Here is a 13,948-nt window from a genome sequence, read left to right as displayed (position 1 = left end):
ACTGATTTTCAAAATTACTTAGGCTAGCAACTTCTCTTTCCACCACTTGCTGTGAGGGGTTTTCATACATTTATAACATAATTAAATTGTTTTGTCACATTCTGCATTCTATCCTGAGGTCCTCCAGTCTCCTAAATGACCTCTTAAAAATATATATACATTTGGTTTTATTCTTTATGCCATAAAATTGTATGAGTTTTGACAAATCATAGTGTCACAAATCCATCACAGTGCCATATAGTATACTAGTTTCATTCTCCTAAAAAAATAATCCCATCTTTTTTTGTCTATTCAGACAGTATCAACCACTGATCTATTTAGCAGCTCTTTAGTTTTGCCATTTCCAGAATTCACATAATTGGCATCATCCAATATTTAGGCTTTCAGACAGGCTTTTTTCACTTGGTATTATGTACTTAAAATTCATCCTTATCTTTTAGTGGCTTGATAGCTTATTTGTATTTATTACTGAATACTATTTATTGCATGGTTGCATGGTCTCCCTTTCTGATATTAGAAATTGTATTTCTTCCTTCCCTCCCATTTTGGTGAACCAGGTAAGCAGGTTATGTATTCATTAAAAAATAGCTTTTAGTTTTGTTCATGTTTAGTTTAAAGTTTAGTTTCTCTATTGTTTTTATTTTTAATTTCACTTTTATCTGATGACATTTGAAATATTTTTTCAACTTGCTTTAAGCTAATTTCTTTGCTTTCTCTCCTTTTCTAAGGTGCAATCTTAGGTTAGTGATTTTAGATCCTTCTTATTTTTTAATAGGTGTGTTTAATGTTGTATGTTTTCCTCCAAGAATGACTTTCACTGCATTGTACAAATTTTCATTGTCATTCAGTTAAAATACTTTTTGAGCTTTCCTTGAGATTACTTCTTTGATCCATGTTTTCTTTGATCTCCAAATGTTTCGGCATTTCCCAGGTATCTTTTTTTTTGTATCTAGTTTAATTCCATTATGATCTGAGAACATACATGGTATGATTCCTATTATTTTTTGTTTTATTGTTTATGCTATTACAGTTGTTCCTGCTTTTTAAAATTTATGATCCAGAGTATGGTTTATCTTGGTGAGTGTAACATTTTATTAAAAGCCAGACATGTTGTGTTAAGTGATTAAAAGTTAGGTAAATCGGCCTATATAGCATGTGGTTCATCTGACTAGGAGTTGGGCTGTGTTTAGTGTTTACTGTAGGTATAGTTGCTAGAAGATTCATGTTTCTTATTTTTGTCTCTACTCTTGATGTTGGGTTTCCATAAGTATTTCTCTTCAGAGAGGGGACTACATACATCCTCCCTCCCGCCCCATCAGTGGTAATTTTGTCTGCTATTATAATGAACCCTGTTGGTGTGGTGGTGTGGTGTTGGGGAAGGAAGACATTTTATAATCTTCCTATTAAACTTCAGTTATCTAATGGCTCTGGGTCTTAGTTTCTCCAGTGTAGAGTACTTCTCCCACCCCTACCCCCGCCTTTTAGGTGAAATAGGCAAGCTAACTGGAAGTGGAGGTGAAGAGTTCTTCTCACCGAGCTGGGATAAGGTTGCCCCTGGAGAGTAGTAGTAGGTCTTTGTTATGGAGTATGCCATAGGCATATTCCCTAATTACTCTTTTCCTCTACCCCCACAGCCCCAAGGAATTCTTTCTTAGTTCTTCACTATAAGATCCTGGCACAAAACCTGAGGGTAAATACTACTAAAGTCTGGGGAGCTCCCTAAGTCTTCAGCTTCCAGGAGTTTCTCAGGCTCCTGCTAATCTATGCTCGGCCTCCAGAAATTCACAAAATTATCATTTAAGTCTTCTACCAGTATGTGGCTCCAGCAGTTCTGTCCTGGTTAAGCAGATCTCACCTGATTTCATTTTTCGGTTCAACTTTTGGAGTAGCAACTTGCCCAGATCCCTCAGTCCTCTGATGGGCTAAAATAAATCACTTTTTAGTTTATTCAGATTTTTCTTATTATAAGAATGAAAGTGACAACTTCCAATCTATTTATATATCAGAGCTAAAATTTGCAGTCTCATATTTTTCTTTAAAAGCTTTATGTGGCCAGATGTTTACCCAGCCTCTCAATATAAAAACATCTGTAGCTATTTAGACAACACAACAAAATGCTAATAATTTTATTTATGTATTCAGAGAGCAAAATAGCCATCTTTGATTGCTACAGTCAATTCAATTGTGTATGGTCCTTATCAGTGGCAGCTTCTGAGGCCATGGTAGAAACTACATTTTTGCTTGTAAATTTTTGAAAGTTTATGTGGTTTAACAGCTAACATAAGCATTCAAGTTAACATTTCAAAATATGCAGATGACAAAAATATGCAGATATGGTGGACAGAATCCTAAATTATGTCCCATCAGTCCCACCAAGTTGGTGTACATACCCTATATAACACCTCCTTTTGGGAGGCACTTGTAATATGATATCACTTCTGCAATTATGTTACATTATATGGCAGAGGGATTTTGAAGATGTAATTAAGGTTCCTAATCAGTGGTTTTTAGTTACTCAAAAGAGGAATTATCCTAATGTATTCTAATTTAATCATGTTAGCCTTTTAAAGGGGTCAGAAAGATTTGAATCAGGAGAGTGTTGTTGTTGTTTTTTTACCCCTGACATTAAAGAAACAAAGTGTATGATTTGAATTGCCTATTCAGGAGCTGCATGGCAGTAAATTGAAGGTGGTCTTTCAGACTGAGTGTGGTCTCTAGTCAACATCCAGAGGAAAAGTGAGATTTCAGTGCTATCATTGAAAAAACCTGAAATCTTCCAGCTACTAGTAAGATTGGAAGAGAATGCTGAGCCTTTACTGAAAACACAGTGACTCCCGACACCTCGATATCGCCCAGCGAGGCTCTGATACCTGCCTTTGAGCCACGGATGATGAATGTTGTTATTGTGAACCTCTATGTTCGTGGTGATTTGTCACATACCAAGAGAAAACAAGCACAAAAGCAGGTAAAAATGAAATACAAAAATATTTTTTAAAAATTTAACATTAGCCTTGCTGGAATTTAGAATTAGTAGAAATAAATCCTATTTTTATCCCTATAATTATAAAACTAACACAAAAATAAAAACACATTGACTTGATTTATTCAAAGATAACATGCTTAGGTGTTTGTGCAGGCTGCTATAACAAAGTATCACAGACTGGGTGGCTTATGAAAAACAGAAATTTATTTTTAAAATTTCTGGAGGCTGGGAGTCTAAGCTCAGGGTGCCAGCCCTTTTCCGGACACTGACTACCTCTTCTCCTTGTGTCCTCACTCGGCTGAACAGGTGAGGGGACTCTATGGGGGTCTCTTTTACAAGGTCACTAATCCCATTTATGAGAACTTTACCCTCATTCCCTAATAAGCTCCACAGGCTCTACCTCACAGTACCATTACCTTGCAATGAGGTTTTTATCATATATATTTTAGGAAAACAAAGCATTCAGTCTCTAGCAGGTGTGCTAACACCTTCAGCTGAGTGCAGTTTTCATGTGCTCACTGCAGCCAAGCAATGAGTAAGCATCCAACAGCACCAGGAAACTCCGGCACATTAAGTTATCAGTTTTGATACCAGATAGTCCTAAGTAGATAAGAGCTGTGTGCTTCAGAGTGTTTATTAACCTAATCCCGATTTTTTTTTTTTTTTTTTTTTTTGCTATAATACCCGATTTTATTTTTTATTTTTTTTTATTTTATTTATTTTTTTTTAATTTATTTATTGTTATTTAATTACAGTTGTATGCCTTTTCCCCCATCCCTTCACCCCACCCCAGGTGAACCCACTTCCCTCCCCCCTCTCCACCCTCCCCCTTGGATTTGTTCATGTGTCCTTTATAGTAGTTCCTGTAATCCCCTCTACCCACTGTCCCCGCCCCCACCCCCCACCCCCGCCCTTGCTATTGTTACATTGTTCTTAACTTCAATGTCTCTGGTTATATTTTGTTTGCTTTTTCCTTCTATTGCTTATGTTCCAGTTAAAGGTGAGATCATATGGTATTTGTCCCTCACTTCCTGGCTTATTTCACTTAGCATAATGCTCTCCAGTTTCATCCATGCTGTTGCAAAGGGTATAAGCTCCTTCTTTCTCTCTGCTGCGTAGAATTCCATTGTGTAAATATACCATAGTTTTTGGATCCACTCGTTTGCTGATGGGCACTTCGGTTGCTTCCAGTATTTGGCTATTGTAAATTGTGCTGCTATGAACATTGGGGTGCACAGATTCTTTTGGATTGGTGTTTCAGTGTTCTTAGGGTATAATCCCAGCAGCGGAATTACTGGGTCAAAGGGCAGTTCCATTTTTAGTTTTCTGAGGAAATTCCATATTGTTTTCCACAGTGGCCTCACCAGTCTGCATTCCCACCAACAGTGCACTAGGGTTCCCTTTTCTCCGCATCCTCTCCAACATTTGTTTGTGGATTTGTTTATGTTGGCCATTCTGACTGGTGTGAGATGATACCTCATTGTGGTTTTAATTTGCATCTCTCTGATGGCTAGTGATGCTGAGCATCTTTTCATATGTCTCTGGGCCTTCTGTATGTCTTCCTTGGAGAAGTGTCTGTTCAAGTCCTTTGCCCATTTTTTAATTGGGTTGTTTGTCTTCCTGGAGTGGAGTCGTGTGAGTTCTTTATATATTTTGGAGATCAGGCCCTTGTCTGAGGTATCATTGGCAAATATGCTTTCCCATATTGTTGGTTCTCTTTGTAATTTGGTGCTGTTTTCTTTAGCCATGCAGAAGCTTTTTATTTTGATGAGGTCCCATTTGTTTATTCTTTCCTTTATGTCCCTTGCTTTAGGGGATGTGTCTGTGAGGATGTTGCTGCGTGGAATGTCTGAGATTTTCCTGCCAATGTTTTCCTCAAGGACTTTTATGGTGTTACGGCTTATATTTAAGTCTTTTATCCATCTTGAGTTTATTTTCGTGTATGGCGTAAGTTGGTGATCGAGTTTCATTTTTTTGCACGTAGCTGTCCAGATCTCCCAACACCATCTGTTGAAGAGACTGTTTTTGCTCCATTTTATGCTCCTGCCTCCTTTGTCAAATATTAATTGATCGTATAGATTTGAGTTTATTTCTGGGCTCTCTATTCTGTTCCATTGGTCTATGAGCCTGTTTTTATGCCAGTACCAGGCTGTTTTGATTACTGTTGCCTTGTAATACAGTTTGATATCAGGTATTGTGATACCTCCTGCTTTGTCCTTCTTTCTCAAAATTGCTGCTGCTATTCGAGGTCGTTTATGGTTCCATATGAATTTCTGCAATGTTTGTTCTATATCTGTGAAATATGTCATGGGTACTCTAATAGGGATTGCATTGAATCTATAAATTGCTTTGGGTAGTATGGCCATTTTGATGATGTTAATTCTTCCAATCCATGAACATGGTACATGCTTCCATTTGTTTGTATCTTCCTTAATTTCTTTCTTCAGTGTTGTGTAGTTTTCTGAGTACAGGTCTTTTACCTCCTTGGTTAGGTTTATTCCTAGGTACTTTATTTTTCTTGTTGCTATATCGAATGGGATTTTTTTCCTGATTTGTGTTTCTGCAGTTTCGTTGTTGGTGTACAGGAATGCCTTTGATTTCTGGGTATTGACTCTGTATCCAGCTATTTTGCCAAATTCATTTATTAGGTCGAGTAGTTTTTGAGTGGAGTCTAAAGGGTTTTCCATGTACACTATCATGTCGTCTGCAAACAGTGACAGTTTCATTTCCTCCTTTCCAATTTGGATGCCTTTTATTGCTTTTTCTTGTCTGATTGCTGTGGCTAGGACTTCCAATACTATGTTGAATAGGAGTGGTGAGAGAGGGCATCCTTGTCTTGTTCCTGATCTTAGTGGGAAAGCTCTAAGTTTTTGTCCATTGAATGTGATGCTGGCTGTAGGTCTCTCATATATGGCCTTAATTATGTTGAGGACTGCTCCCTTTATTCCCACTTGGCTGAGTGTTTTTATCAGAAATGGGTGCTGTATCTTATCGAATGCTTTTTCCGCATCTATTGATATGATCATGTGATTTTTGTCTTTGCTGTTGTTGATGTGATGTATTATGTTTATTGATTTGCGAATATTGTACCATCCTTGCATCCCTGGGATGAATCCCACTTGGTCATGGTGGATGATCTTTTTAATATATTGCTGGATGCGGTTTGCTAATATTTTGTTGAGAATTTTAGCGTCTATGTTCATCAGCGATATTGGCCTGAAGTTTTCTTTCTTCGTTGTGTCTTTATCTGGTTTTGGGATTAGGATGATGTTGGCTTCATAAAAAGAGTTTGGGAGTCTTCCATCAGTTTGGATTTTTTCGAATAGTCTGTGAAGGATAGGGGTTAGTTCTTCCTTAAATGCTTTGTAGAAATCTCCTGTGAAACCATCTGGTCCAGGGCTTTTGTGTGATGGGAGTTTCTTGATGACTGCTTCAATTTCCTTTGCTGATATTGGTCTGTTCAGGTTTTCTGCTTCTTCTTCAGTCAGTTTTGGAAGATTATATTTTTCTAGAAATGTGTCCATTTCATCTAGGTTTTCAAATTTCTTAGCATATAGGTCTTCATAGTAATTTCTTACGATCCTTTGTATTTCTGTGGTATCAGTTGTAATCTCTCCACTTTCATTTCTAATTCTGTTTATTTGGATCCTCTCTCTTTTCTTCTTGATAAGCCTACTTAAAGGCTTGTCGATTTTGTTTATCTTTTCAAAGAACCAGCTTCTGGATTCATTGATCCTTACAATTGTGCTTTTAGTCTCTATGTCATTTAGTTCTGCTCTGATCTTGGTTATTTCCTTCCTTCTGCTTGCTCTGGGCTGTCTTTGTTGTTGTTCCTCCAGTTCTTGTAGGCGTAGGGTTAGGTTGTTTGTGTGAACTGTTTCTAACTTCTTAAGGTAGGCCTGTATTGCTATGAACTTCCCTCTCAGGACTGCCTTAGCTGTGTCCCATAGGTTTTGGGTTGTTGTGAGTTCGTTTTCATTTGTTTCCAGGAAGTTTTTGATTTCTTCCCTAATCTCGTTCTTGACCCATTCATTGTTTAATAGCATGCTATTCAGTCTCCATGATTTTGAGTGTTTTGGGTTTTTACCCTTGGGGTTGGTTTCTAGTTTCAGACCCTTGTGGTCAGAGAAGATGCTTGATATGATTTCAATTTTCTTGAATTTGTTGAGGCTTGCTTTGTGTCCTATCATGTGGTCTATCTTTGAAAAAGATCCATGGACACTTGAAAAGAATGTGTATTTTGCTTCTTTGGGATGAAAAGCTCTGTATATATCAGTTAAGTCCATTTCCTCTAGGGTATTGTTAAGTGACACAATATCTTTGTTAATCTTTTGTTTGGAAGACCTGTCCATTTTTGATAGTGGGGTGTTAAAATCCCCTACTATAATTGTGTTGCTGTCAATATCTTTCTTGAAATCCTCCAAGATTTTCTTTATGTATTTGGGTGCTCCTATGTTGGGTGCATATATATTTATAATGTTTATGTCTTCTTGGTGGATTCTTCCTTTGAGTATTATGAAGTGACCTTCTGGGTCTCTCTTTATGGCCCTTCTTTGGAAGTCTATTTTGTCTGATATGAGTATTGCTACCCCTGCTTTTTTTTCCTGTCCGTTTGCTTGGAAAATTTGTTTCCAGCCCTTCACTTTCAGTCTGTGTAAGTCTTTTGTCCTGAGATGGGTTTCTTGTAGGCAGCATATGTGTGGGTCATGTTTTCTTATCCATTCAGCTGTTCTATGTCTTTTGATTGGAGCATTTAATCCATTTATGTGTAAGGTTATTATCGATAGGTAGTTATTCATTGCCATTATTTCCTACCTGTGTTCCTCTGTCTTTCTCTTTTCCTTCCTTTCCTTAAAGCAGTCCCTTTAGCATCTCTTGCAGAGCTGGTTTGGTGGAGCTGTATTCTTTTAGACTTCTTTTGTCTGGGAAGCTCTTTATTTGGTCTTCTATCTTGATTGAGAGCCTTGCTGGGTAAAGTAGTCTTGGTTGGAGGCCTCTGGTTCTCATTACTTGGAATATTTTTTGCCATTCTCTTCTGGCTTGGAGCGTTTCCATTGAGAAGTCAGTTGCTAACCTTATTGGGGCTCCCTTGTATGTTACTTCCTTTTTCTCCCTTGCTGCCTTTAAGATCCTCTCTTTGTCTTGGAAATTTGCCATTTTAATTATGATGTGTCTTGCAGTGGGTCTCTTTGGGTTCCTCTTGTTTGGGACTCTCTGTGATTCCTGGATTTGGGTGACTTTTTCTCTCCTCAGATTAGGGAAATTTTCCATCATTACTTTTTCAAACAGGTTTTCTATCCCTTGCTCTTCTTCTTCTCCTTCTGGTATTCCTATTATACGGATATTGTTACGTTTCATGTTGTCCTGCATTTCCCTTATTGCCTCTTCATTCTTTCTGAGCCTCTTTTCCTTTTCTTGCTCCTTCTGGGTGTTTTTTTCTACTTTATCATCCAGCTCACTGATCCGATCCTCTGCTTCATCAAGTCTGCTTTTAATTCCTTCTACTGTGTTCTTCAATTCAGAAATTGTATTCTTCATTTCCTCTTGGCTCTTGTTGATATTTTCTATTTCCTTTTTCATGTTGATATAGTTTGCAGTGAGTTCATTGTAGTTTCCTTGTAGTTTCTGGTAGTTCTCTTTGAGCTCAGAGAGCTCAGTGAGCTTCCTGATGACCATTGCTTTGAACTCAGTATCTGATAGTTGACTTGCCTCTTTTTCGGTTAGTATTCTTTCTGAGACTTCCTCCTTTCCTTTCATTTGGGAATTGTTTCTTTGTCTTCCCATTGTTTGTGAGGCTCTTCTTGTTGGCCTCTGCTTCTTAAATTGCTTTGTTCTGAATCCCTGGGTTTATGATATGAACTTCTATGGTAGAATGCCAATGGGATTCGGTGGTGCTGTCTCCTTACTCTCCTGTGCTTACTGGTCTTGAGCTGACGTTTATGTGTTTAACACGGTCTAACTCTAGTCTTTTCAGCACTCCAGGTTTTGTTGTCGCACCTGTGGGAAAAATAGAAAGGGGGGGAGAAAGAAAAGGAAAAAACAAACAAACAAACAAACAAACAAACAAACAAAACCAAAGATGGGAAGGAGGGAAAAAGGAAATAGGAAAGGAGGAAAGGGAGGAAGGAGGGAAGAAGGATTAAAGAAAGATCGGAGGCAAGATAAGAAGGAATTTTAACAAAAATTAAAACATAGAAATAGATAAAAGAAGGGAGGAAGAAGATATAAAAATGGTAAAGGATGGGAGGAAGAAGGAATGAAAGAAAAAAAAGAGAGAGAGAGGAAGAAGGAGTTCAGGGGGAAAGGAAAAGGGGAAAAAGAAAAAAAAAAAAAAAAAAAAAAAAAGAAAGGGAAAAAAAAAAAAAAAATCTTCTGTTGGCTTTAAACCGTTCAGGTTATTTCTGCTGTTGTCCTGTCTGTGCAACGGGAGGGGGTGGTTGGAAGGATTGGTTTCACTTTTCTTCCTTCCTGGGTCACACTCTTCACTGTTTTGTAGGTGTGGTCCCTGGCAGGCAATCAGGCCGTTGATCAGCCAATCCAGCAGCTTTGTTCTTGGGACTCTGGAGTGGCCGCTCCAGGCGCTTTGGCTCCGGTCGCGTGCGCGCGCAGCAGGGGAATCCAGCCGCTTCGGGTTTGTGACGTTATTTGGGCTCTGAGCGCGCAGCCGGCCGACCAATCGAGCCGCCCAGGCTAGGGAGGCTGGCGCGACCAATCGAGCCGCCCAGGCTCGGGAGGCTGGCGCGCTGCAAGCTGCTGGTTCAGCCGCCTTGGTGTTATGACTCTCGCCAGCCCCTTTGTGCTTGGGAAGTGCGCATCCAGCCGGCCCTACGCTTGGTGAGCGCGCAGCCTGCCGCCGAGCCAGAGGCTCTACGCTTGGGGGCCCGATCCAGCCGCCCGGGGCTTGAGACTCTCGGGTGGGCGGGGCCGCCCTGGGACCGAATCACGCGGTCCTCGGTTCCGAGGTTTTGGGTCTGTGGGTGGAGCAGCTAGTCTCTGCTCCAAAAGATCTCGGAGGTTTCAGGTGTGGGCGCCCCTCCGGGGTTTCATGTATGGGCCCCGTTCGCTAATCTGCGCTCGCGCTACCGCGCGCAACCAGACCTCAGGTGAGCGCCGGTGCTGCTTATCCCGCGTTCCCCGTTCCCAGTCCAGGGGCGGAGGGGGGAGGGGCGCCAGGGGCCTCGGCCACCACCGAGAGTTCTCTAACTAGTCCCTGAGTGTCTCTATTTTCTTTTTCTTTTTGAGAAATTCCTCCTTTTCAAGCCCCCCTGGTCCAATCAAGCACCTGGCTGCTCACAGCGCAGCCTGGCCCTCTCCCAGGACTCCTGCAGCAGCCCCTGCGCCAGGGCTGGCGCCTCTGCAGCCCTTGTACCGCGCGGTCCCGGGTCCCGGGGACCTTATTGTCCTTGAGCACTCTTCTTACCGTCAGATCTTTCAATGTCCTCTATCTTTGGTCTCTAATCTTCGTATATGCTGGAGTACTGTTGGCTGTTCGCTCTGCTCCTCAGATCAGCTAGGTATTTCCCTGGCGCTGAGGGGAGGTGGATTCTGCTCCCACCTATGTTGCCGCCATCTTCCCACAACACCCCTAATCCCGATTTTAAGAAGAGTAAATATTTGGAGTCATTTATCGCCTTTTAATCCAGTGATCCCAGTGCTGGGATTATACCCTAAGAATCCTGAAACACCAATTCAAAAGAGCTTATGCACCCCAATGTTCATAGCAGCACAATTTACAATAGCCAAGTGCCGGAAACAGCCTAAGGGTCCGTCAGTAAATGAATGGATCCAAAACTGTGGTACATTTACATAATGGAATACTATGCAGCAGAAAGAAAGAGGGAACTCCTACCCTTTGTGACAACATGGATGGAACTGGAGAATATTGTGCTAAGTGAAATAAACCAGGGGGTGAAAGACAAATATGATCTCACCTATAACTGGAACCTAATCAACAAAACAAATGACCAAAATAGAACCAGAGGCTTGGAAATAAAGAACAAACTGACAATGACCAGAGCGGAGAGGGGAGGGAGATAACGGAGGGAGATAATAGAAGGGGAAGGGGCAAGTAAAGGAACATGAACACAGGACTCATGGGCACAAGCAATGGGGTGGGGATGACTGAGGGGGGGAAGGGGAGAGTAACGGGAAAAAAGTGTGAAAACTGTAACTGAACAACAATGATATAAAAAAAAGTAAACATGATTGAGCTCTGTATACCTAATTACCATGTAAAATGGTAATCTGTGTGTTAAAGGAAGATGTAACTGATAAAGAATAGAAGTTCTAAATCCATAGGTAAAGTGGCAAAGAATACAAAAGAAACAGCAGTGAGAATAACACCTAAATGCTATAAGATTAGTCAAATAGAAAAACTATATATGAAAAATTAATAAGTTAGGATAGAAAGAATTATAGATGGAATATGTGTTAAACTGTGAGTTATATGTTTTTCAGTTCTTTTCTTTTTTCTTTCTTTTTTGTCACTTTGTCTATTTGATCTGCCCTCCTATAATTTTTATCTGGATATATTTCAGTTTTAGCTTTCATATTCAAAAGAAATGTTTATCCTGTATCTTTAACTTGCAATAAATAGCCAGAATTTGCTTATATTCTCCAAAATCTGATTTCAGCTTCTCAGAATTTGAATCTTTATTCAATATTATCGTATATCTGAGAGTGAGATTAATTATGTTTATAAGAAATAACACAAAGTATGTTACTATTTTTGACTAAAAATAATTTGTTAGAATGTCATACTAAACTATATATACAAAATATACATATATTGTAGGTTCTTGCTTATTAAAATACCCAAAATTATTTTACTTGGTATTGATTTTCTTAGTTACGTTACAGTAGGAAACATTTTTAAATTGGTCGGAATTGCTAAAAATAATTTTTAGTTAGATTTATGTATGTATCATTTATAGAATAAATAACAACACAAATATTGACTTATGGAGAAACATTTTTGATTACTACACATTCAATTTTATTTTAGGTTCTTAATGTTTAAAGACACAGAAACAGGGCCAAATATCTACCTTATCATTGAAATTGTCCTGATATATCCTCACCAAACTAAATCTTTTGGTACAATTAGCTTATAACATTTTTTTAAATTATTTTTTTCCTGAATGTATTCCTTAAGTTATTATTTTCTTTTGGTTATTTTCACTCACAGTTTAGGCCTCCTCAAACTCCCCAAAAGAGGCATCCCTTGGAATTATGGTCTCCTTCAGCCACAAACCCTTTTCCCTTTCCCATTCAAAGGCAAATTCCTTGACTATAATCTCTCCATTTGTTACAAATTGCTACTCTACCAATACCTCAGTAAAGTGTAATTTAAATTCTTCCTTACCAGCTTCCAGCTTAAAATAAAGAATTTACTCATTTGAGTTTTTCTGTCTTGCTACACCTTTAGTGACTCCTTTTCTGCCTCTTTCTGACCCTTCACCTCTGGGATCCTCAGTGTCATGACCTCCTTCAGACTTTGGGGAAAATTCCTTGGGTTTCACTTGCGTTAACCTCTTCCTTTCTCTCCCTTCTCTCTTACATGAATATGCTGTGACTAACTAGGTATATCTGGTATAAAAAAGTCTTCTGCTCATGCTGTTTTTGTGTTTCACTCTCCATTCTCTTTGAACCATTCCCTTTGATCCCTTTTCTGGAATGCTGGGTCCAGTTTAGGACTGGCAGGGATAGTATCTTCTATAATGATAGGTTCAATTTCTTTGTGTGATTTCTGTGGCTGTTCATACTGCTATGTTCCCACATAACTACCACAAACATTTTGTGAACATAATAAATGCTATGAACTTAGTGAAAAATATGAATAAAATAATAGAAAGTACTCAGCAACTCAACTAACAACAGTAGAAAAAGAATTTCTGATTATATATATGAAACAATTTAATTTAGTTAAAATACTCACAATTTTTTTAAATCCTCACTGAAGTATATGCTTTTTATTGATTTTGGAGAGAGAGGAAAGGAGACAGAAACACTAATGTGAGAGAGAACTCCAATCAGTTGCCTCCTGTATGTGCCCCAACCTGGGATCAAACCCGCAACCTAGAAATGTGCCCTGACCGGGAATCAAACCTACGACATTTTGGTGTAGAGGACATCACTGCAACCAACTGAGACACTTGGTCACGGCTCCCTCCATTTTTAAAATAAAGCCAATAAGCAAAAATGCTGATATTTCTTATATACTTTTTAAAGTAAGAGAGAGATTCATTTCCATCTGTAAATAATCATTTTAAATGTACAATAGGTACATTTTCTTTCTCCAAATCTGCTTCGAATTTCTATTTAAATTGTTACTACAATAGCTTCTATTTAAACTGCTTTTCCATGTTACAGTCCTTTCTTTATATGCAAATTGACTGGCAATGTAATAATTGGATTAATTGGTGACCTAGGAAATCAGTATATATATAGTTTTCATTTGATGCCAGGTAATATGAAAGAAAATAAGTTTGTAGAGGAATCCTTCATAGAGAATCTTCTATTTACAACCTTTGACATTCCATTACTACTCAACACAGTGTCTTGACAGTCAAGTTCAGTGTTCAAGTGTCTGTTTTGGAGAGCAAGTCTTAGCACCTTTACAAATCCCCCTTTCCAAAGCTAAGGCAGTAAATGACTTTTCTGAGATGAATGTGCCGACAATTATAACCAATAAAGTAAAAGTTAAATTGGCTTAATTCTTTTTTTCTCCAAGATAAAATGTGCAATGTGCAATATAATAAAAAAAATTATTTTTAAAATCAGAATTGTGAGAATAGGAGGTTAGAACCTAGAAAAGAATTAGTTTTATGCATCATTATTTTATTGATGTTATTATCTTCCCAAGATATTTAATTTTATATTAAAGCTTTGTTCAGACATATTTAAAGCTGATAAAGAATAAATATGCCAGTTGTATCATTTTGTTATATTGTTACAATAAATATG

The sequence above is a fragment of the Desmodus rotundus genome, chromosome 4, assembly GCF_022682495.2.
Source record: "Desmodus rotundus isolate HL8 chromosome 4, HLdesRot8A.1, whole genome shotgun sequence".
In the NCBI taxonomy this organism is placed as follows: Eukaryota; Metazoa; Chordata; class Mammalia; order Chiroptera; family Phyllostomidae; genus Desmodus; species Desmodus rotundus.
Note: the sequence above shows the minus strand (reverse complement) of the source record.